Source organism: Hesperophylax consimilis, chromosome 6, assembly GCF_061612785.1.
Source record: "Hesperophylax consimilis isolate HC1 chromosome 6, BYU_Hcon_1.0, whole genome shotgun sequence".
NCBI classification, from domain to species: Eukaryota; Metazoa; Arthropoda; class Insecta; order Trichoptera; family Limnephilidae; genus Hesperophylax; species Hesperophylax consimilis.
In genome coordinates, this window is record NC_142841.1 from 13157420 (window position 1) to 13180490 (window position 23071).

Genomic DNA, 23071 nt, shown 5'->3' on the forward strand with positions numbered 1-23071 from the left:
CGCAATAACTTTAGTAATAACCCCGTATGGATGTTTGAAATTTATGGATGACATTAATTAAAAAATTTTTTTCAAAAATAAACTAGATTTTTTACAACAATTTAGAATTTGAATTCCGTTTATTTTACGTTGCTTTCATAACCTTTTGCAACATATTGTATCTGTGCATTGTCTATCACAGGGCTTCCCAAACTTTTTTCAACTGTGACGCCCTTGGGAAGTTGCCATATTTATGCGACGACCGTGACTAAAAATCTAAGCCCCCCGCAGCTCATTTGTACCAAGCGTAGTATTTTGAAGCCCCTCCCCTGAACGGGTCACGTAGTATGGGTACGTTACCTAATAACAATTTGTCAGAAAAACTCCAAATAGTACCTAATTTTTTTTATTATAAAATAAAGAACACAACATAAAATGAAAATGGAAGCAAACAAAAAATATAGAAAAGCAATTTTTTTCTTAATGATATTATTATATGGAGGACATTATATAATAATATATAATGACCTCCATATAATCCATATATCCACAACACAGGTGAACTCCTAGCGCGGAGGACAATTATACTATACCATTGTATAGCAAATATATTAAAGAATAAATAAAAAAAATAATAAAAAAATGGTATTAATGAGAAGGATGTGCTTGCTTTTCTGAGCATAGTTTCTCAAAACGATGTTGAAGTTTCGAAATCGCCACTCTCGTATCTGCCTCTAAATTTATTTTTGATCTGTACTTATTATTAATTACTGCAACTGCAGAGAAACCTGTGAGACTTTTCTGCGCGGCGCGGCGGCCTGAAGTGGCGCGGGACTCAGTCGCTCCGAAGTGTGCGTGTGGAAGACGCTATAAAGATTGCCTCACGACGCCTCTGGGATGATCCCGCGTCGCCCCGGGGCGTCGCGACTCACAGTTAGGGAAGCCCTGGTCTATCATATTATCATATTGCCATATTGTCATTTTTAACATGAATCCTGAAGAAACACAAAGGTCTTCCAACAACAACAAAAAAATCAAACAATATGGAAACTTCAATAAAGTTTGTAGCTGTGAAACTACCCGTATGTTGAGATAATATCGCTCTTTGGTTCACACAGGCAGAGTGCCAATTTACAAATTCAAGAGTGAAAGATGATTTTACAAAATATAATATTATTGTCGCCGCCCTGGACGCTGAAACCATTAAATGTGTGAGCGACATTGTCATCAAACCACCTACATCGGATAAATATTCATTTTTGAAGACAAAACTTATTGAAAGGCTGCAAGACTCCAAAGAAAAACGTCTCGCGCGCCTACTCACCGGATTACAACTTGATTACCGAAAACCATTACTTAGAAATATGATCGAACAAGCAGTTCCCGCTTTAGCGGAGAGTGCCATCATCAGAATACTGTGGCTTCAGAAACTTCCTCAACATGTGCAAGCCATTCTATCAGCCCTGCCGAATGACAATCTGTTCCAACTGGCATCGGCAGTAGACAAGATACTTGAAGTTTACCAGAAAACTGAATGCAGTGCTGTAGACAGGGACTACTGTGAAAACATCAACGACACCCAACCACACCATGCCATACAAGAGCCAGACGTCAACATGGTACTACAAAATCATAGTCTTATAATTATAGTCTATTGTCGAAGAGTTTAGGTTTGGTTGGTTGAATAAAAAAAATAACACAAAAACTTCAAGGACTGTACCACATGTCCTTGACAGGCCATCGCATATGGTATCAAGGTCAAGGTGAGTCTAAGATTCGTATACCAATTACCCACTCAGAGGCCAAATTTACACCGGATAAATTTCAGTTCGTGATCGTGAAGCAAATCAAAGTGCACGAGTTGTGTTGGATTTAGTTGACAGTGCTCTTTTTCAGCGCCCTTGAGGTGGTTTATCTATGATTTTTAAATTAGCCAAATATTAAATATAATTATTGCTATACAACAATATACCGCGATAACTTTTTTATGTTACTCCACTTGGCCAGAATTCTGGTGGGAAAAGGACATGCCATCGTTGGTACTGTACGCGGGAACAGGGTGTTTGTTCCTTTACATATACATATACAACATATTAACAACATATTGACACCTGTTTTTATATAAAACTAGTTTGATAGCCCATACCTAGATAGGCTAAAAGTACATTGCCCATCAGAGGGTTAACGAACTACTAAATTTAACATTCAAAGAGTGGCGAACTATTGTGCGAAAATTTGTAAAAATGACGACGGATTATGGTATTTGTTGGATAATCTATCCTCAGATACAGTAGTTTTATTATTTCAAAATGTATCGATTCACAAAGTAAAGAATTTAAGAAGTAAAATAAGAATTTTCAATAGTGCTTGTGTAAAAACTACTCATTCCATAAGTTTGCGTTCAAGGACGTTTATGGCGTATCTAAATTAAGATAATATAATAATTAAAAAAACGGTGAAAAACTTGATTTATTACAACAGCGTTCGGATCTTTATGATTGCATTTAACCATGCTAACGCTGGCTTAAGGCCGGCTTTGCCATACCAAAGTTGAACTTGTGTTCAAAAATTTAATTAATCATGTTTACCGTACTTTTAAGTTTGCTTACCGTACTATACCTTTATATAGGTTGAAAAGCAGTAAGAACTTAATATTATGTTTATCATTACATAACAAGTCGTTATTAGCTAGGAAGTACAAAGGTACATTATTTATGTCGGCAAATATCGCTTGCTCATCTTTAGTTATAACTTTATAATAATTAATTAAAATCATCTCGTGATGGCGCTCAATTTTCAACGTGGCTCCGGTGTGAGTAGCTCGAGGGATGGGAAATGATTTATGTAACGAAGGGGCTGGCCACCCTTGAAGAGCAACTTCTTCGGCAAAGATAAATAGAAGCCTAGAAAGTTCAATGGATTGAGAAGACTGTTAGGCTGTTGAAATTTGATTCTCATTACGAGTTAATATAGTTTAATCACAATATTTTACACAGAAAACATATTTTGAAACAATTTGAATAAATAGCTAAATTGTTTTAATCTTTAAATTCAGTTACACTTTATTTAAAACGATGTTTTAATCTGTCAAAATAACAATTTTAAAATACAAAAAAATATAACTTATTTACTCATCTAACCGTTTCATAGATAAAACGCTCTATTTTTAACTCTACGAGTATATACGGTCTCCTTTATCTAATATCTTGGTAAGTTTTTGTAAGTTGAAACGCCATTGTAAAAACCGAATTCTTTTAGGTGTACAAACAACAAACAACCCTCATTAGTAATTCAAAATACTGTGTCCCATAAGAATAAGGGGTTTCCGAAACACAGTCTCCATTAAAAATGTATATAACGCAATCATTGTACCACCGTTTAATTACTCTAGCAGAATTTTATTCTTAGCCAATGATGGATTAACTGAACGAATAAAAATACTACACAATAGAACCATGAGAATTATACTGAAGAAAAATAGAAAAACGAAAATTACAAAAAAAAGTGGAATGGAAGAACTTAAACATCTTGCCATTAAAATAAATGATTTACTTCCATAATTTATTTTTAATTTACCAAACAGTAATAAAAAAAATAAAAAAGGATAAAAACACAAATATGAACAAACACATATAAGATGGGGAGTTGAAATGAAATATGAATCCCTTTCCGAAAAAAAACCCATAGTCAAAAGTCGGTGATGTACAAAGCAATGAGGATATTTGGCGAATTACTAGAAATAATCAAATTAGAACGTATACAAATTTTAATTTCAATTTCAAAAATATGTGATTGATTAAGTGATTTTCTACATAAATATATATTTGTATAAATATATAATATGTAAATAAAGCTGTTCACAAGATTTCCAGACCGACTACGAGCTGTCAATTCGAAAAAAAAACAATATTATTACTCGGAAATTATGGCAGATTAAATTTTATGATTTAGTTTGATACTAAATTGTTGTTTATTTAATAAAATATTTTTATATGCCGCTTGGTATGTGCACAAATTTAATTTTTTTTCAGGAAAAATCAAAATACGTCTTCTTTATAATAATTAATTGTCAAAGACAAAACAGCTGTCTAGTTGATATATTTTTACAACACAAACTAAATAACGCGTTAAATATGCTTTAACGAACCTAAAATAAAACCAATATATAAAATATTCTACACGTAATGCAGTATTAAAATCGTAGAAATTGTTTTTCCGACGACTTCTTAACCACACATTTCACACCTCACAGCACAGCAACAAGTAACCCTTAGCGGAAGATTAAGCAAAGGATTACTTAATATAGCCATTTCACGACCGTTTTTTGACTGAGAGCTTGCGCAGTTTCGAAATGCATAAAAATATTTTACGGTATGTTTTTTTTTAATTTTCGAAAATACGCTGGATGAAAGCATTGCATGTAGGCATCATAAAATAAACATGTTCGTTTTATAATAACATCGTATTCTGTTTATTTTAAGCCTTTGAGAATAACGAGCCAATGTTTGGAGACCGAAAACTTTAAATTATGTAAGTACCTACCCACGTAGATTATAACGTCATCGACTTGGATAAACAAATTTATATGTTCCTCTATGGCAAACAGAGCATGCAGCAGTTCGAAAGAGGGAAACCACCCCTTTACGTGTTTCATAATAATATTAACACGAAGGTAAATCTTTTGCTATCTCTCATTTATTTACAATCACGTTTTGTTTACTTTGCCAGTAGATGTTTTCATCACGCGCGTTAGCATATTTTCATGAAAATTTCCCTCACAGTTATAAATTTTTGTGATGTGTATTTCGGAACATTTAGAATATGAACTGAAATTCGCTGTGATGAACTCTGTGGGTAAAATAGTAACATCGCCGAAGTCTTAGAAAAAAAGAATATGCAAATAATATAATTATTATTTTCATACAACCTTCAGAAAATAGTAGATACATTTAAATTCTAAATCGTATCTGCCCGAATAATAATATGACTATATGCAATACAACACTGAATATATATTAGGGTGTCCCAAAAAAATTAAAGTTGTTATTTTTGAACGCATACCCTCTAATTTTGTTTTAATAATGACAAAACACTTATAATTTTTTTTTTGTTTACTTTGGACAACTGCAACTCGTGCCGACTTGCATCGAAAGATGTCAGTACTTGTACATTAAGACGCCAGCGAGCAAACGTGTTGATGAGCTTGTAGTAACTTGCTATTTTGTTGGTAATCGAAAATCACTCGTTCAGGCAAGATGTTGTTAGATTTACGTACTTTTAAAAAGAGTATATTTTTAATAGGAGTCGTAAAACACCAAATATCGGGTTCTAAACTGCCATCTAATGGACAAGTTCTTGAAATTTTGCTCTACAATATCCGGAAAGTGAAATTAACTGTCAATATATACCAAATATAGCCATAGTTGGTATTAAAAGCTGTGTTTGAAGTAAAAATCAGTCAAGTGACTATAAGCCCTGACATACTACTCTTCAAAAAGTTTCGAGATAACTGTAAAAATGTTGATCCCGATAAAATTCAGTGCTACAGAGAAAATCTCACATTGCACCTAACCGCTTCCGAAATCGATGATTTGCTTGACTTTTACCATACTGCACTGACAACAAAAATACTTGGAGATGACTATCGAAAGTTTTTAGAGCTCTGTGTGATAGTTTTTGGAGAAGATACAGCGAGAAAATTTTAAATTCGGCCTCCAGGTGCTCGATGGATGGCAAAAGCGCTTTATTCCTTGAAAATATCATTAATTTGTGCGCAATTTAAAATTACCGGTAAGGATAGGGCGGCACTTTTAGACGTTTGCCTGTTCATAGTAACATCCTATGTCAAGCCATGGTTATAATGTATTATAGCAGTTAAAGCACCTTACCAGGACTTGTGCTTTTTGAGATCGATGAGGGCTTAAGAAAAAATTGATGAAAACATCTCAATGGCAGCTTTATTTCTGTTCAGTAAGCAGTTATGGTATTTGACCGATGAAGGATCTATTTTATCGCTGTTTTACGACGCTGTGGATCAAACAAATAAAATAAAAATGCTCGAAATATCAAAAAAAATAATTTATCAACCCATGACAAACGTTACACCCCATCGAAGGAAGATCTTGATGGTAAATTGTATGGTAAGTTTATTAAGTAGTTTAAATTATGTTTTGTATTGAGGTTTTTGTTCATATCATAATTTAGTGACTTTTGTTTCAGGGAAAAATATTTACGACTTCATTTCAGTCAAGAACAAGTATTTGTTTGATCGTCTGAAAACAGATGCCAGTTTTCTTAACGAATTCCCTACGATGTGGTTAAATATTGCTTCGTATCAAGAAGTCAGAAAAAAGGTGTCGCTGCTGAGGGTAGTGAATGATACAGCTGAAAGAACTGTTAAGTTAATGCAAGATTTTCATGGCTTAATCTCACGGTCGAAGAGGAACAAAAATAATTTTTGTTGTGATGCGTTCAGGAACACCGGAAGATTTATCCTGACTGTAAAAAACAAACTTTAAAGAAACAATTTAATCACAAATCATTTTTAAATATAAAATAGTACATAATTGACCATTTGTGCATTTTTAAATTTTATTTATCCGACAAAAATGAAAGTTGAAAATCCTTCTATATTAACTCTGTACCATATGTTTGGCATCAAGTCGGCATGGGTTGCCGGTGTTTAATCAAAATAATATTTACTATATGAGTTATTGGGATCAAATGGAATAAAATAAGAGGGTATGCATATTTAAATTCATGAAAAAAAAATTCTTCCTTATGTTATGGGACACCCTAATATATATGAATAAGCAATTCACCGACCCCTATTCTCCACTGAGAATATCACAGAACACAATATATAAAATGAAATGTCTCAATGGTACTATGGATGAAACCGGGCGACATCGAATACTTTCTCGCTCAAACCTATTACGGCATTCTATCTACAAACGCAGAATATAGTAAATTATAAATCAAAGAATCAATGGTCGGCTCCACGCTGCCTACCGAATGATGTACCACGGAAAGCCTATATAAGCGAACGCACGGCCTTAAACGAGTAGGTATCACGAGCCGGTCGCAGGGTCAAGACCTGATCCTGGTGAAATCCTGGGCTTAATATCTCAAAAGTGCCGAGAGGAATTCTTTATCTTTCGTTTTAGTCCAAAATTGGCGCGCCGTGGTTCATATTCCGGAGAGATTGTTATATTAGTTAAAACTGTTAACTTTTATTTAATACTATATTGTTGTTTTTATTAATTTATGTATTTTTATTCATACGAAACAAACAGCTTATATTAATACAAAGTTAGTAGTATATAATGAAACGAGAAAAATAACATAATAACACAACAATATCAGTGAAAAAATATAGGCGAATATTGGAAAAAAAATAGTACAAGTTTAGTTTACCATTTTTGGCAAGGTGGAGTGCGATTGATGTTCGGTACCGCTCGGTTTTCGATGTTTAGGGAGATTCGTTCATAATGGTGTTCACACAAAACCGTGACTCGAAGTGTATGAATCGAGGTTCCCGAGTGTTAATAGAAATGTTTTTGGAAAATATAAAGATAAATGAGACAACGCTAATAGGAACAAAAACACTTTATCAGTAAGATAACAATGAGACACGTCTGTTTCAGTAACTGGAAATGTAAAATAATTATTTATTTCTTTATTCACGCCTTGAAGACTTTTACATTTATATATTTGTATAGGTAAATTGTTCAGAAGTACAGTAATAAAAGCCTTACTAGTAAAAATAACAACAATTGATTTACACAACATGGTATTAAAACAACCGTTGACCCATAAACCTAAAAAGCCTCGGACAGAGCATAAGTACGATCATGTACGAATGGCATTGAAGCCAAATCTAGGGTGAGGGGAAATTGCCTCGCAGCCATCTTTTATGACAAACTCTTGAAATTATTTGTATGCGAAATGGTATAACTGTTATGTTAAAAATTTAATTTAATTTTCATATTTTTAATCATATACAACGGCTTATGATTTCTTTTTTAGGAATTTGGTGAGACAGAAAATGGGATATAATATAAATTATGAAAAAATAATCAGGTTTTGATATTTTTCATACATTTTATCCCTCACCTCGCGACTTTAAATTAATCTCGAATAGTTCCGTCCAGGATTCATTAGGTCCATGCATTTATCACAGATTTACTTATGGGTAACCATGATAACCACACTAGGTTGTGTAAATCAGTTGTGTTAAACGTTGATTAGTAAGGATGTAAGTTTATAGTACATATTATAATAATCTGAGTGTGAACGATATAAGCAGGTAATATAATTATCATAGAGACTAAGTTCTGATGTACAAAAGAGGTCAATACTTGTATGTAATAATAACCCAGATTCTTCGTGAAAGTTCGAAAATTTCACTCGTTCGACTCAAAATGAAGCGTATCATTTACGCCTTTTTCTTTATCACGCATTAAAAATTAATTACTTTTTATTAAAAATACATAAGTTTTAAATTTTACATAGAATATTTAACATAACTTCAAATCATTATTTTTTTAATAATAAACTAATGTTTATAAGACAAGGTTTTTATGCATAGCACAAAGGATAATAAATTATTATAAGCAATAATTAGTCTCCTAATAAAATTAACAAAACCAAAAATTATAATAATATTTTATAATTCAAAATATTTCACCATCAAATGTAGATATAAAAAGTGGGTGTGTCAAGCCTACGCAAGACAGAAGTGAAACTTCTAGTTTCAGCTGATGCTTGGCGTGGCGCAGTTCGCTGGTGTCTGAGAGAGAGGAAAGAAGAGAAGAGAGAGAACGTTCGTGAGCGGCTCCCCCACCTCAACAAGGTTTCACTTCAAAAATGCCACAGCCGAGAATCGAACCTCGCTTAACTGATTGAAAGCCAACCACGCTGAGCACCAACTGTAAGCAAAGCCGCATAAATTGATTATATTATGTAGGTTCTGAAAATATGAGAGCTTGTTATGTTTTATAATGTTACCTACATCACACCCAAAATATAATATATTTTTAAAAATAATGTACAATGTACAGAAATAGAATCCCACACAAGATCGCGTAGTGCGCTCTAGCGAACGGATATTTTATCAGAGGGAGATAGTTTTAATTTTTTTTTCTGTAAATTATTACATATTATCAAAATAAATAAATTAATTAAATAAATGTAATACAATTATCATAATATACGGATTAGATAATAATTTTAATCCAACACAATAACGCAAAGCGCGCTCTAGCGGAGTAATGTTTTATCACAGTGAGATAAGTGTTTTTATTATTTTGCAATATTATTTTCTTTTAAAAAATGTTCTGACCTACTAAAAAATAAGATATTGAATGAAAAAGGCGTTAAAAACAAAAAAATAATGTGCGATGGCCGAGAATCGAACTCGGATCAACTGCTTGGAAGGCAACTATGCTGACCATTACACCACCAACGCCAGTTGTCGGGATGAGCTAAGAAGCATTTAAATGTTACTTCAAAACTTTGACTAGATCAAATGAACTTTAATCGGTGGTGGGGGTACCCGCATTTTCGTTTCGGTCATGAGTCGGTTTTACTCCGGTCCTCGAAATTGCATGACGCGCGTAAAGAAGTTTCACTTCAATATATCTCGACGCCATGTAGTGAGAAATTTAGCACTAATAAAGCCTTTCCTACAAAAATAAAGTTGGTTGTTTACAGATGAAAAAAATATAACAAGCAGTAATTTGTTGATTGAAGTACTAGTACATATTGAATTATTTGGCGGGTTGGAAATAAGCCGACGTAGCTCAGTGGTCCAAAGCGTCTGACCGGACATCAGAAGGCGCAGGTTCAATTCCCGTCGGCGACATTTATTTTTACTCGGGAGATATTTTCAATTTGTATTGATATTACAGGCGACTCATTATTGCTTATAATAATTTAATAACTAATAATCAATCATTAATGCATCGTGAATGGTTGTTTTTCAGTTAGCTTAAATTCAAAAGACGTTTATTAGTAAGGGGGAAGATATACATAGGGAACATATCCTACATGGGATGAAATACCACTGAAGGCGTTTTTTTTGTGGGTTTATGAATGGCGTTATCAAATCCATCAATTGACTCTTTGATCTACCGTTCATACGCAAATAATTGAGCCAAACATCTGGTTTCCCATCTCGATTCTCTCAGTCTAACGTGAGAGTACTGACTTTTTTTCAAAAACCACTACCTTGACCATCTTCTTTTTTTTTCTATTCATCTTTCTCCGTCTCAGTAGTTATTGCACTTGGAAAACAATAAATTGTTGATAACGATAGTGCTTCCTCTATATTGGACACTAAATTTGATAAAAAAGATTGTATAATACAATAGACAACTGAATGAGGTGTGTACACCGCAATGCAGAAATAGGATCTGAGAACTACAATTGATTGATTGATTTTAATTTGGGAGGCGGATTTGTGTAATCTACCTCTACCATAGGTAACCCCGAATAGTTCGCTACATTTGGTCATTTGGCAAGGGTGCCCGGTTTCATCTAGTGAGGTATGTTCAGGATTCGCATGCCCACTGGCGTACAGTGCGTAGCGTGCCTGATCGGGAGAGGCTGGATTGGGAAGAACCTTTGACCTCTCCAACTGGTCTCTTGACCCATCGCCTTGCGCAGCAGTGGAGGGATATATTGATATGTCCTTTCTTCCTGGACAGACTGATCCCTAGATTCCTGCCCAAACCTCATACCACTAACCATCTCAAAACTTACTCTCCTTTCTTAAACAAGACCCAAGATACAATACAAGTTATCATATAAAACAATGATACAAAATAAGTTCTTAAGGTACTATAAAAGTAGCTATGTACTGGTAGTCTCGCTTTTTTGACGTCATTTTACTTTCAAGATACCTTACATTAAATCCATTTTCTATTTACTTCTCTGCATTTATCCCACTGTATCGAGTGATTGTTAATATTTCTATAACCGCCTGTCAATATCCTAATCGGAATATTCGTCTCCAGCAATCATTAACATGTACGTAAACATAAAGTAACCAAAATCCCTTTTAGTAACCGTTCACAGCAATATTTTCTCTTGCCAATCACATGACCTACTTACAATGACCATCAAATGTACAAACACACCTATTATATGTCCCTACATTATCCGAAACTTTGTTCATCCTAAGAGCTGGAGCTTGATAATTTTCAGTAGAGTATGTAAGCGTTGATTTAGCGGGCTAATAGGCAATGAAATCATCTCAATTGATAGATCATTATTTATGGGTGGTACTACGCCTTGGTGAAATGCCACTATTTTTAAAATGATGTTTTCATTTGAAAAAAACAAACACAAAACCATAAATATTGTGTGTATTAAAAAAAGTAATAAAGGTACTTCATTGTAAAAAAAAATATATATATGTCTATTTTCGTAGCTGCCTTAAGACAGTGCATTGAGTATAACACGTTCCAATTTTGAATACCTACGTACATACTTGGTCACAAAAAAATGATTTAATAACTTGTGAACAAAAATAATGAAAAAACCCGAGAGCTTAATATTGACTTGAAATTTTTATTGCCTCTCAACATTTTGATTGTATTTTTATTCCTTTATTAAGGTCAATTGGATAGGGAGAAGTTGGGTCTCTTCCGGTGAATTAATTGGTAAAAAAGAATCCTAGCTGTTCAATCTTCCGTAACGCGGAAAAGGAAAGAAAAATGACTCAACATTACTTCGCGAAACAAAGGAATAATTTACGGCAAGTATTCTAGGAACATACCCCGGTACTACATTGTATGTCGGTTCTGTTATTTTATTAACTCATTTATTACTTCGCCTAATACACTTTCATGGTTTTGTATGAAAATCGCTTTGTTTTCTTATGCTGTTGTAAGGTAAACACGAGATCGTAAGGGATTTTTATTCTCGGGTAAATAGGCTTTATCCAGTGAAAGTGAAAATATATGTTAAAATTTTATGTCAAATTTTACGAGTTTTATCGTACGGGTATTAAACCTACGAAACACACGTCTACCAAATTATTCACACCATGTAACCTTTTCTGGCTGAATACTTGCTTAAATTCCAAAAGTGCTTTCATAAATATTTCATTTGTACTTACGCGATTACGGCTTATAAAATAAAAATCGTAATGTACACTACCCACATCGTTTATTCTTTTTTTCCCTGAAAGAGTGTTTCTTTTGGTGCAGTGTTCTACGCATTCAGATTTAATCCGGAATTGCTGGCCAAATTCCCATCAAAATTTATTGATGCTGAGTTTTATGTTCACATAATATATACTATAATATGGTCGCTGTTAGTCTTGTATCTTGTATAGGAGTTGGGTAGTTTAAATTTCCCTCCACTGCGAACTTACTAAGACTCATTTATAGAAATGGTTTCGTTTCTCACAATATATAAGTAATAAATTTTCTGATGAGTAGAAAACACTGTAAGGGTTTCTCTTGCTTGTACACTAGGCTAATCCGAAATGTATTGTCAATGTTTAATTACGACATACACCAGCACAAAACACGATCACAAAATCAAATACACTTATCGTCATCTACTTACACGACTAAATTTGGATTACAATACATTGCACACAAGCAATATAACGCATTACCTAGTAATCTAAACTTCCGGCAGCGAATAAAAAAACATTGGCAAAAGCTATTTCCTCAGCAATTTTATTAATGACTGACACATTTTATTTTTGAAACTCCAAAATAACTTCTGCGTTTATTTATTTTAATGTATTTATGTTGACTTGTCTATAATATAATGTTGTCTTTCCCGAAATGAGTTTTGTAAACTCACTGGGAATAATACATTATAACTTATTATTTTGTAATGTATTATTTTGTATTATTGTAGAAAGCAATCACTTTGTGGTTTGACATATTTAATAAAATAAAATACTTTTTGTTTTAAAACCACGATATTTATTAATTTAAGAACCGACCGGTTTCGCTTTACTTAAGCATCATCAGGGTACAAATTAACACAGTGTTAATTTGTACCCTGATGATGCTTAAGTAAAGCGAAACCGGTCGGTTCTTAAATTAATAAATATCGTGGTTTTAAAACAAAAAAGTATTTTATTTTATTATTATTTTGTAATAAATAAATAAATGTCAATATTTTCAATGTCCTTATTCTGTCAACCATCATTGCAATTTTCGAAAATTGTAAAAAATTAATTTGGGATTCAAAGGATTTCATCAAAACTTATCGGATCTTAATCGCGCCTATATTTTTAGTCAGTAACAAACTCATTTTTTTATCTTTATTGCCTTCTTATTTAAATGCAAGTATAATTATTCATTTATGCTTCAAAACGCTCTCACTCTCGCAAATGGCGTGTCGTGTGTAACGACATAGCAAATGGATTTTGTCATTTAATATAATATACTTAATTAGTACTGTGATTTTACAGTGACTGATTATATCATAAAACAATTAACAAGTTAGAAGTCACTATGTAATCTTATGATAAAACATTTTTGCTGGGTGTTCTTTAAATAAGTGTTATCAAATGTTGTCGGCACTTAACTCAAAATGCAGAGAATATCTTACAACTTTATTGACACAAGTTATGTTGAAAAGAAAATTTGGAACTCTACCTTTCCCCAATTCTAAAGCGAAACAAGGCAGTTTCCTTTTCTATTTTAGTTTTCTGTTGTAGTATTAAAAACAAACAAATAATGCTGCATTGGAATTCTAACCATCCAATTAAATACCAAATACATGTTCTTTTATGCTGCGCAGACTAGATAATACCTAACCAGAGATATTATGTACAAAACCTATCTTTGCATTCAACAAGATTCAATTAAATTACGCCATTACACGGGAAGCGATTTTGCCGAACATCTCCTCCCTACTTCAATTAGTTGAAGTCTTGCTTCATGAATTTTAGCACTGTAAAAAAAAAGCGAATTGTCGATTAATTCCGTATGGAAATTGCCCTGGGCAGGAAGCTGCTCGGTCACCAGGGAAATGTCTCCTACCAATAGCAGAGGCAGTGCAGTGGCGGGAGCATAATTTACAATAATGTAGATTTTAAAACGATGCAGCATACAAAATATGATTAGATATTTTCGGAGTCTGAAGATTAGTACATAATTTCTATAATAATACGAATTTATTTCCTACACAGAGAAAAATGAATATGGTTGATTTACTACTAATCTCTTCAAATCATTGGTAATCCGCTTAAAAATGGGACTGCAGGCCATTTTGTGATAAACTAAATACTTCGAATTAATATCGGAATACGTGTTAATACACCTGTGTTTGTTTTAATAAATATACTGATGATTTGCGAACATTTTTGGATTTTTTTGATCACGTGTTCTAACGTCGCAACAAAATATTGGTATTTTACTAAAAGTTTATCAGGATACTTATCGATTCATTCGTTAATGGCCTGCAATCCCGCATTTAACCGGATTACGATTAATAGATAAGTGTCAACGATTTTGTTATATTTTGCTGTAGGTCCTATATATGCGACAAATTTGTTAACAAGTCGAGCGATTTTTGGCATACTATGCCAAGTTTGCAAAAATGTTTTGTGCGATTGCTTGCCATAAATTAAATAGGACCTAAAAATACGGGATGAACGGTGAAATCTAGATGGATTTATTGACTGTAAGCCGCAGTGATCAGTTTCATTTGTTTGCCTATCAATATTTTGAGGAATGGTATTGATTAAATAATATAGTAAAAATATATAATTTTGTAACTATATTTATATAAATATACATATTTTGCTCTCCGACAGCAAAATACAACTTATTATAATTTAAATAAAATAACTTTGTTTGGAAACCACTTAATTGAGTATGTAACTTAATATTTCGCCTCGTTTTACCTGAAACTTCTTCGGAGTTTCATAAAAACATTGGCTAGTTTATATATTATATCATAAGCATAGTTGTTGTTCTGTGGTTATAATCACTAAAGTACCAAATAAAATTACTATTTTCAATTTGTAATTTTGTATACCTACCCACAATGCGATTTGTTTCATGTGAAAGTTTAATATTTGTTAATAAAGAAATATGTAAACATATTTATTATTCTTGTCGAAAGTACATTGTAGTTTTTGCTATTATCATAATTTTGATATTATTCTTATTTTAAAATTATATCAGGTTAGATTAAATTTTAAATTATAATACGTAAGAGATTAAGTAACGAAGATTGTAGAAATTAAGTAAGATTAAATTGGATTGAGTAGATTAAGTACGGATTACATTAGAGATTAAGTTAGATTACGTAGATTTAGTATAGATTACTGTATCGAACAAAAAAAAATATTATATTGCCTTTAATATCAATTGCAGCTAAAATGCACAACTGCAAGTTTAATGACCCTTTTTTCCAAATCATAATATTTACCAGTTGAAAAATGCATCAATCTGTTACCAGGCAGCAAAAAAGACTGAATCGAACATGAAACAGTTCGATAACCCTATTTTCTAAAACGAAATTAAAATATTGACAAAGCTAGTCGCTGGGCGAAACATTATTCGCACCTAAAAACACCTGCGTGTGGAACGGTAAACAAGTTGTGGTGATGATATTGACGTCACAAGAACGCTTGTAGGAGAAATTATAAACAGCAAAAAAAAAGCACAATATTGGGCATTCAAGAATTACCATGAGTGGACCGAACACCTCCAGTTACAACGCGATTTGTTATAATATAAAATTATAAATTCCTGAGTGTCAACTGAAATCTGTAGTCGCCTCTGTTCCTCCATCATGGCACAATCATTTTAAAGATTACAACTATGTGCAACGAGCTGTTTACTGCCGGCACTCTATCAGCTGAGCCAGACGCATCTGTCATCATTACAATAATGGGACGTCTCCGTGTGCCGGCCCTTATAATCAAATGACCATGCCGCCGCTGAATTCCTGCGACTGAACCAGCCACAGATGCTGAAAACCTAAAGGCTGACGAATACCTGCTGGCTACCAACTGAACTATCCAGTGCCGCTGATCACCTAGAGGCTGGCCAATACCTGTTGCATTGATGCTGACAACCGAGAGGCTGGCCAATCCTTGCTGCATTGATGTTGACTACCTGGAGGCTGGCAAATTCCTGCTGGCTACCGACTAAACTGCCCACTGCCGCTGATCACCTAGAGGCTGGCCAATCCCTGCTGCATTGATGCTGACAACCTAGAGGTTGGCCAATTTCTCCTGGCTACCGACTGAATTAGCCATTGATGCTGACAACCTAGAGACCGTCCAATTCTTCCTGGCTACCAACTGAATTATCCATTGATGCTGATAACCTAGAGGCTGGCCAATTCTTCCTGGCTACCGACTGAATTAGCCATTGATGCTGATAACCTAGAGGCCGGCAAATTCTTCCTGGCTACCAACTGAATAAGCCATTGATGCTGAAACCTAGAGGCTGACCAATTCTTCCTGACTAACGACTGAATTAGCCATTGATGCTGACAACCTAGATGCCGTTCAATTCTTCCTAGCTACCAACTGAATTAGCCATTGATGCTGAAAACCTAGAGGCCGACTAATTCTTCCTGGCTACTGACTGAACCAGCACTGATGCTGACAACCTAGAGGCTGGCAAATTCTTCCTGGCTACCGACTAAATTAGCCATTGATGCTGACAACCTAGAGGCTGGCCGATTCCTGCTGGCTACCAATTGAACTGGCAACTGCTGCAGCAGTCGCCTACGCCATTTGCTGTATCGTATGGCACGATAATGCACAATGTGCTGCAATCTGAAATTATCGCTGAAAGAATTCCGATTGTCTCAGTTCTGTTCTATCTGTGTATTAAAACCCAGTTGTATTGAAATACATATAACTATTTCTTGTGAATTGGGTTGGCTGTAAAAAATACCTATAAGCTACACCCCTTTGTACGTCCTGTATACCAATACAATACTTGTAATTAAAATGTGAATTTTAATTTGAATCGTCTTTTTTTTTAATGGTTTGGATAGAACGCCTCACGATGTTTTACTTAAATCATTGCCTAGGTTGAGAACTGATGTGTGCCGGTGCTTATTATTTCCAGTATTTTCTTGTGCAGGCAAACACGTCCCGTACAATTACATTAGAGATTAAGTTTGATAACTTAGTCTGTAAATGGCACCGGTTTAAATTCATTGACGTTTCATAACAATATTATTTCACTATTTCATCCTTATCCCCTATTTTAAAACCTGATAAGAGTACGTCAATTTACTAGAGATTAAGTTAATTTACGTAGATTAAGTAGAGATAAAGTTAGATTACGTGGTCTGCTAAAATGCAGCAGTTAATTTAATCGACGCTTCATTACAATATTCTTTCACCATGTCGTCCTTATTTCCAGATTTAAAAACTAATAGATCACGAGACTATTGTGATGTTGAAATTTTTTAATTACATTACATTGGGTTCTCTACGTGGAACCCTGGGATTAGAGTCAAATTGCCAATCGCCTACATTGACATCAAATAATATTGTTGAGTGAGAGATCTTTTATAAGCATCCCCAGTGACTAACAAAATTTTAACATTACATTTTAATCATTGGGACTTTCTGCTAGTGTAGCCGGAGGAAAGCGTAAGAAAAATTAATTGAAATAGATTATTTTTAATTTTTCTAAAAAAAAATCTTTATTAGGCTTATCACTTTGTGATGACATTATTTATTTCAGTGTAGTGACAGTCAGTGGATTTGCAAATGGTTGATTTTGCCATTTTTTTATTTCAATCATAACCATTTGTGCAACCAACAATTACAAAGTTAAATTGTTCAAGAATTGAGTAATCCTCAGATGTGTTGACTGCAAAGCAACATAAATTTTGTAACAGTCTGTTACATAAAGAATTTGTAACAAGGGGTTTGTATCCTTCTGCTTAATTTATATTTATGATTTCGGTGTGTGATACATCTAGTATATACTTTTTAACCCGTAGATTGCTTAAAATGCCAACCTTGGAATTGTTTGACACACTTCGGTTGCCACACCTGTTCACCAAGGACAAAAACATAGCAGTTCAAAATCAAGGCACTAGCGTTCCTTATTCAACAGCCCAAATCAGTGGGCATTCCTTTCGGCTGGTGACCGATTATTCCAGTTGGCAAATCTAGTCGTTATTTTAAAACTGGAGACTTCATCCTGAGAGATTAGAAATCGAAAGACATCTGCTCATCATGCGTCTGCACTGGCATTTCACATGAAAAGAGCCGATGATAAGGCTCCCCGCTCTATCGAGGAAGGAATATTTTGGGAGCATCCTGGTTACCGCTATCGAATCTTGCGTGCCACGGAGCATGATACAAAATACGAAGGTTTAATTTAAGGAAGTAAGTGGAAAATTACATAACAACGATCTCCAAATTATTTCTTCATAATTTTCTAACGTGCCGAATGTTATTTTTAAGACTACTTGTTTCCTTATATGAGAAGTCAGTAACTTTAACAGTTTAATATACGTACTGACGTCTCGATACACACTATAATATCATGGAGCATAACGTTGTTCATCGTATTAATTTGTAATAATTTGAGGAAAAAATACTAAAAAAATCTTAAAAATAAAGCATTTCTAATTACGAAGTGTTAGAAGCGTCCTGACACCAGAGGTTATCGATATAGAAGGTTGTTTGAAAAGACACTGCGCGCACGTCTACATCAAACGAATCTCATAATTTGAAATGACATCACAGGTCAGTCGATATTTGAAATAGCACCATCTCTATTTGGGGACTGAATATAGTGTTTTGTATAGATGGCAGCCCTAGGATCCCTTCAGTACATACTTGCAACACATCTGTTTATTTTTTGTATTTCAAATGCGTTATATACATCTTACCTTTTGATTTTCAAACAAATACTGTTTTAGAAACTAGATAGACTCTCTTTCTGGTGTGGGCATTTAAAATAAATATTACTACTTCTAAATGATAACATTTTAATATCAACCGTGAAAAAAGACAAACCACATTTTAACTTAATTTTTTATTCTAATCGTATAAAAATGGAGAGAAATTGATATATCCATAAAAATTACTTTTGTTTAGGGAATTTGTAAAAAAACTATAATTTTTTTTATTCGTTCAAATAAAAAGAAATAAGAAAACATTTTCTAAGATAAACCGATTGTCACGATAGCGGCGCAAAATATAAACTTATAATTTTGGCTATTTTTAGATTTTATTAATTTATCATGTATGGTCTTTAAATCCAAAAACCTTTGGAAATTTCTTAAAAAAATTAACAATGAAAACACATGTAGTGCATGCAATACACAGGATATTGTAAACCTTTTTTCGGACTTCTTCAAAAATGTATATGATGAAGACACTCCAGATGATAAAATACCCGAATACAAATTTAATATGACAACTAAGGTGGGTCATTTCAAAAAAAATGATAATTTTAGATTCTGTTAGCGATAAAAGGGTGCCAAATGGGTTCAAACCGACGTGTTTAAATTTTTTTAAATTTCTGATACGATCTTCTTCCTCCGGATTCACTTTAAAGTTTTGAAAATTTTCATTTTTAGAGGTATTTTCTAGTGTGTATAAAAGTTACTACGAATCCTTTATACTATATTTTTTGTAATATTCTATGGCAAATATGGTACCTATTTACGAATTCATTTACAAAAAATCCGAGTTTTGATTATTGGTGGCTCGAGGTGAGGGCGGGGGAAGCACCGATTGCACTAAGCGCAGCGACTCTGCGCAACCGACGTCGGAGTTTGGAGTCAGTATCACTACGGCTCTTTAAGCGGTAGGTCGCGATGCACAAGTTTTTGCAATGGAACGTACTCGGAATGCGTTAAAAAGTCCCATATTTGGTGAAATTTACGACGTTGAAGACAATGTTTTACCAACTTATTGTGATGTTATGAAGTTTTTTGAGTGGACCAGGCATCAAATAAAATTAAATCAAGAGACCAAACTAGAACCCAAATTTCAGCAAATAGAGTGTACTGTGACAGCACGAATTGAAGAAATATGGAGAAAGGCTTCTATTCCCATCGTTACACACTTGCGAGTAGCACGCATGTTGAGGTCATATCATTTTAAATGCAAAAACCTTCTTAAGTCACATCCTAAAATACCGGAGAAAAAAATGGAGGAATTCCGTCGCAGAAGTAAAGTGCTGTTTGATATTTCGTCTTGCAAATGCAAAGATTTCAGTAAATGTGACTGTCATAAAGATAAAAAAATACCTGTAAATGAACAGAGTTTCATTAGTGACCAACGTACTACACGAAAAATGATAATAGGAAATGTGGATACCGCTACAACAAAACGAATGAAAACTGCGTTGAAAAGAAAACTTCTGAAGCAAAAATCCTTGCGTACGTCTAAAAAGGAAATCACAGGTAAGCCAACTACCTCTCTAATCGATATTTCCACGTCTTCTGCATCAAATGAATCCGATTGAAATGATGTTTTTAAACCAAATGTTGTATCTCAAATGCCTCAGAAGCAGGCTGCTGTCACTATTGATTATTCTACACTGTCGAAAACTTGTGATAGATATGGAGTTTTGGATAGAGCAGCTTCCTCAACTGCCTCAGCAGTTCTGTATGACATCAAGTCTAATATTCCAGTTATTGACAAAAGTAAACTTCGCAGAGAACGAAAAAAACAAGGTAAAATATTAAGGCACAACACATAGTTTTACAAATACCCGTATTATATTTTGGTGGCCGGAAAGATAAAACATTAATTATCAGGGAAAAAGGGGGGAGGCATTACAGAGAACTAATCATTGAAGAGCATATTTCAATGATAAAAGAGCCAGACTCAATATATTTGGGTTATATTGCACCAAACTCTGGCACGTCGAAAGTTATAGAAAGAACAATTGTCAATTATTTTTTAAAGGAAGAAATACCATTTGAACCATTAATGGCTATTGGATGTGACGGAACGAACGTGAACGTTGGAAAACATGGAGGTATAATACGTTTGCTTGAAAAACGTTTGGATAAACCATTGCAATGGATAATTTGCTTGTTTCACATGAACGAGTTACCATTTCGTCATTTGTTCACACATCTTGACGGTAAGACATCTGGACCTCAAACATATTCAGGGACAATAGGACTAGCTTTAGAAAACTGTGAAAAAAAGCCTATTGTTCATTTTCAGAAAATTGACGGAGAGTTGCCTGAATCATTAACTAAAGACCTAATTGTCTGGAATCTGGAAAAATGTCTCATGCCAGATATGGCTTACGCGTACTAACCGAATTCTTCATCTTTATGTTGCAACGGAAGCTCCTACAGAGAATCTTATTATTTTAGCAACGTACGTTGTTAAAGTTTATGCTCCGACTTGGTTCAATATTAAAACTCATCCCACATGTTAAGATGGAGCACGTCACCTATGGCAGCTAATCTCAGTGTCTAGATACTTATCCCCTGAACTAACAACTATAATTGATCCAGTCATAGAAAGAAACAGTTAGTTCGCACACCCCGAAAATTTACTACTTGCAATGTTAACTGACCCTCACAAGCATATCCGGGAATTAGCTGCGCGTCCTGTTCTAAAAGCACGCAGTAAGAAACTAAGTAAAACAAGGCTGTTCCAACTTCCGAACATAAACCTCGATGCATCATATTACTACGACCTTATTAATTGGCAGCAAAATGTAACCGAACCCCCAATACTGAAGAATATATCAGATGAAGATCTTCAATTATTTGTAGCACAGGGGGGAGAAGGTAAATTGCCTCTTCTGCGTCTGCCATGTCATACTCAAGCAGTTGAAAGAGCTGTAAAGACTGTTACTGAAGCCTCGACTACTTTATGTACGAAGTCTGCAAGAGAAGGTCTTCTTAAGGCAAAGATTGAGTCTCGCAAAATAATGCCGAAATTTGAGAGTAAGAAGGATTTTGCTGGTATTTGAATACACTGTCTTGAGATAAAGTTAATTATAATCATACATTTTTTTAATAAATAAGTCAGAATATTCTCTCTTATTTATGTTTTATTGAAAAAAAGTTCATTTTTAATTGTTTATCTAATATTTTTTAGAGATTTAACAAGGGTGGGTTTTTCTCTATTTTGTGAAATTTCAAACTCAATCCGGAGGAAGAAGATGATATCCAAATATTATTAAAAAAATTACGTGATTTTACATTTTCATTTAACACCCTTTTATCACTAACAGACAAACCAAAACAAGTTTTTTTCCCCCATACAATCGTGACCCGCCTTAATGACCACAAACTTAACAAACTGCCAAATCACACAAAAGTGTTGCGAACAAAAATTACTTTCCTTAGACACTGACAAATCCGCTGGCCCAGACAACATTCCACCAATATTCCTCAAAAAATGCTCTAATACATTATCTAAACCACTCACATAACTATTTAACCTTCTCTTGTCCCTTGGACATTTTCCAGACCGCTTGAAATCTAGCTTCATTACACCGATCTACAAAAAAGGAGACGACACTGACATAGCTAATTATCGCCCCATTTGTATACAGTCAGTACTGTCAAAGCTTTTTGAATCATTGGTCCTTGATGAAATCTATCCCAAATTAATAAAATTAATTAATCAAAAACAGCACGGTTTTATCAAAGGAAGATCCACCGCAACTAACTTAACGGTATTTCAAAACTTCACTATACAATCATTTGCAGAAAATAAACAAGTCGACTGTATATATACAGACTTTTTGAAGGCATTCGACAAAGTATCCCATAAACTACTAATCCAAAAACTATTTGCTCTAGGAATAAGGGATAACATGCTAAAATGGTTTAGTAGCTATTTGTCAAATCGTAAACTGTTCGTTAAAATAAAATCTTGGATGTCGAAAGCTTTCCGGGCTAACAGTGGCCTACCGCAAGGTAGTCACCTTGGCCCGGTTTTGTTCCTCATTTTCATCAATGATATAATCAATTGCTTCAACGATGTCGAGGTATTGCTCTTTGCAGATGACATCAAACTATACAAGAAAATAACTGACATAAATCATTGCCATATACTACAATCAAATATTAGTAAGCTTAGAGATTGGTGCGTTCAAAATAATTTATTTTTAAATGTAGTAAAGTGCAA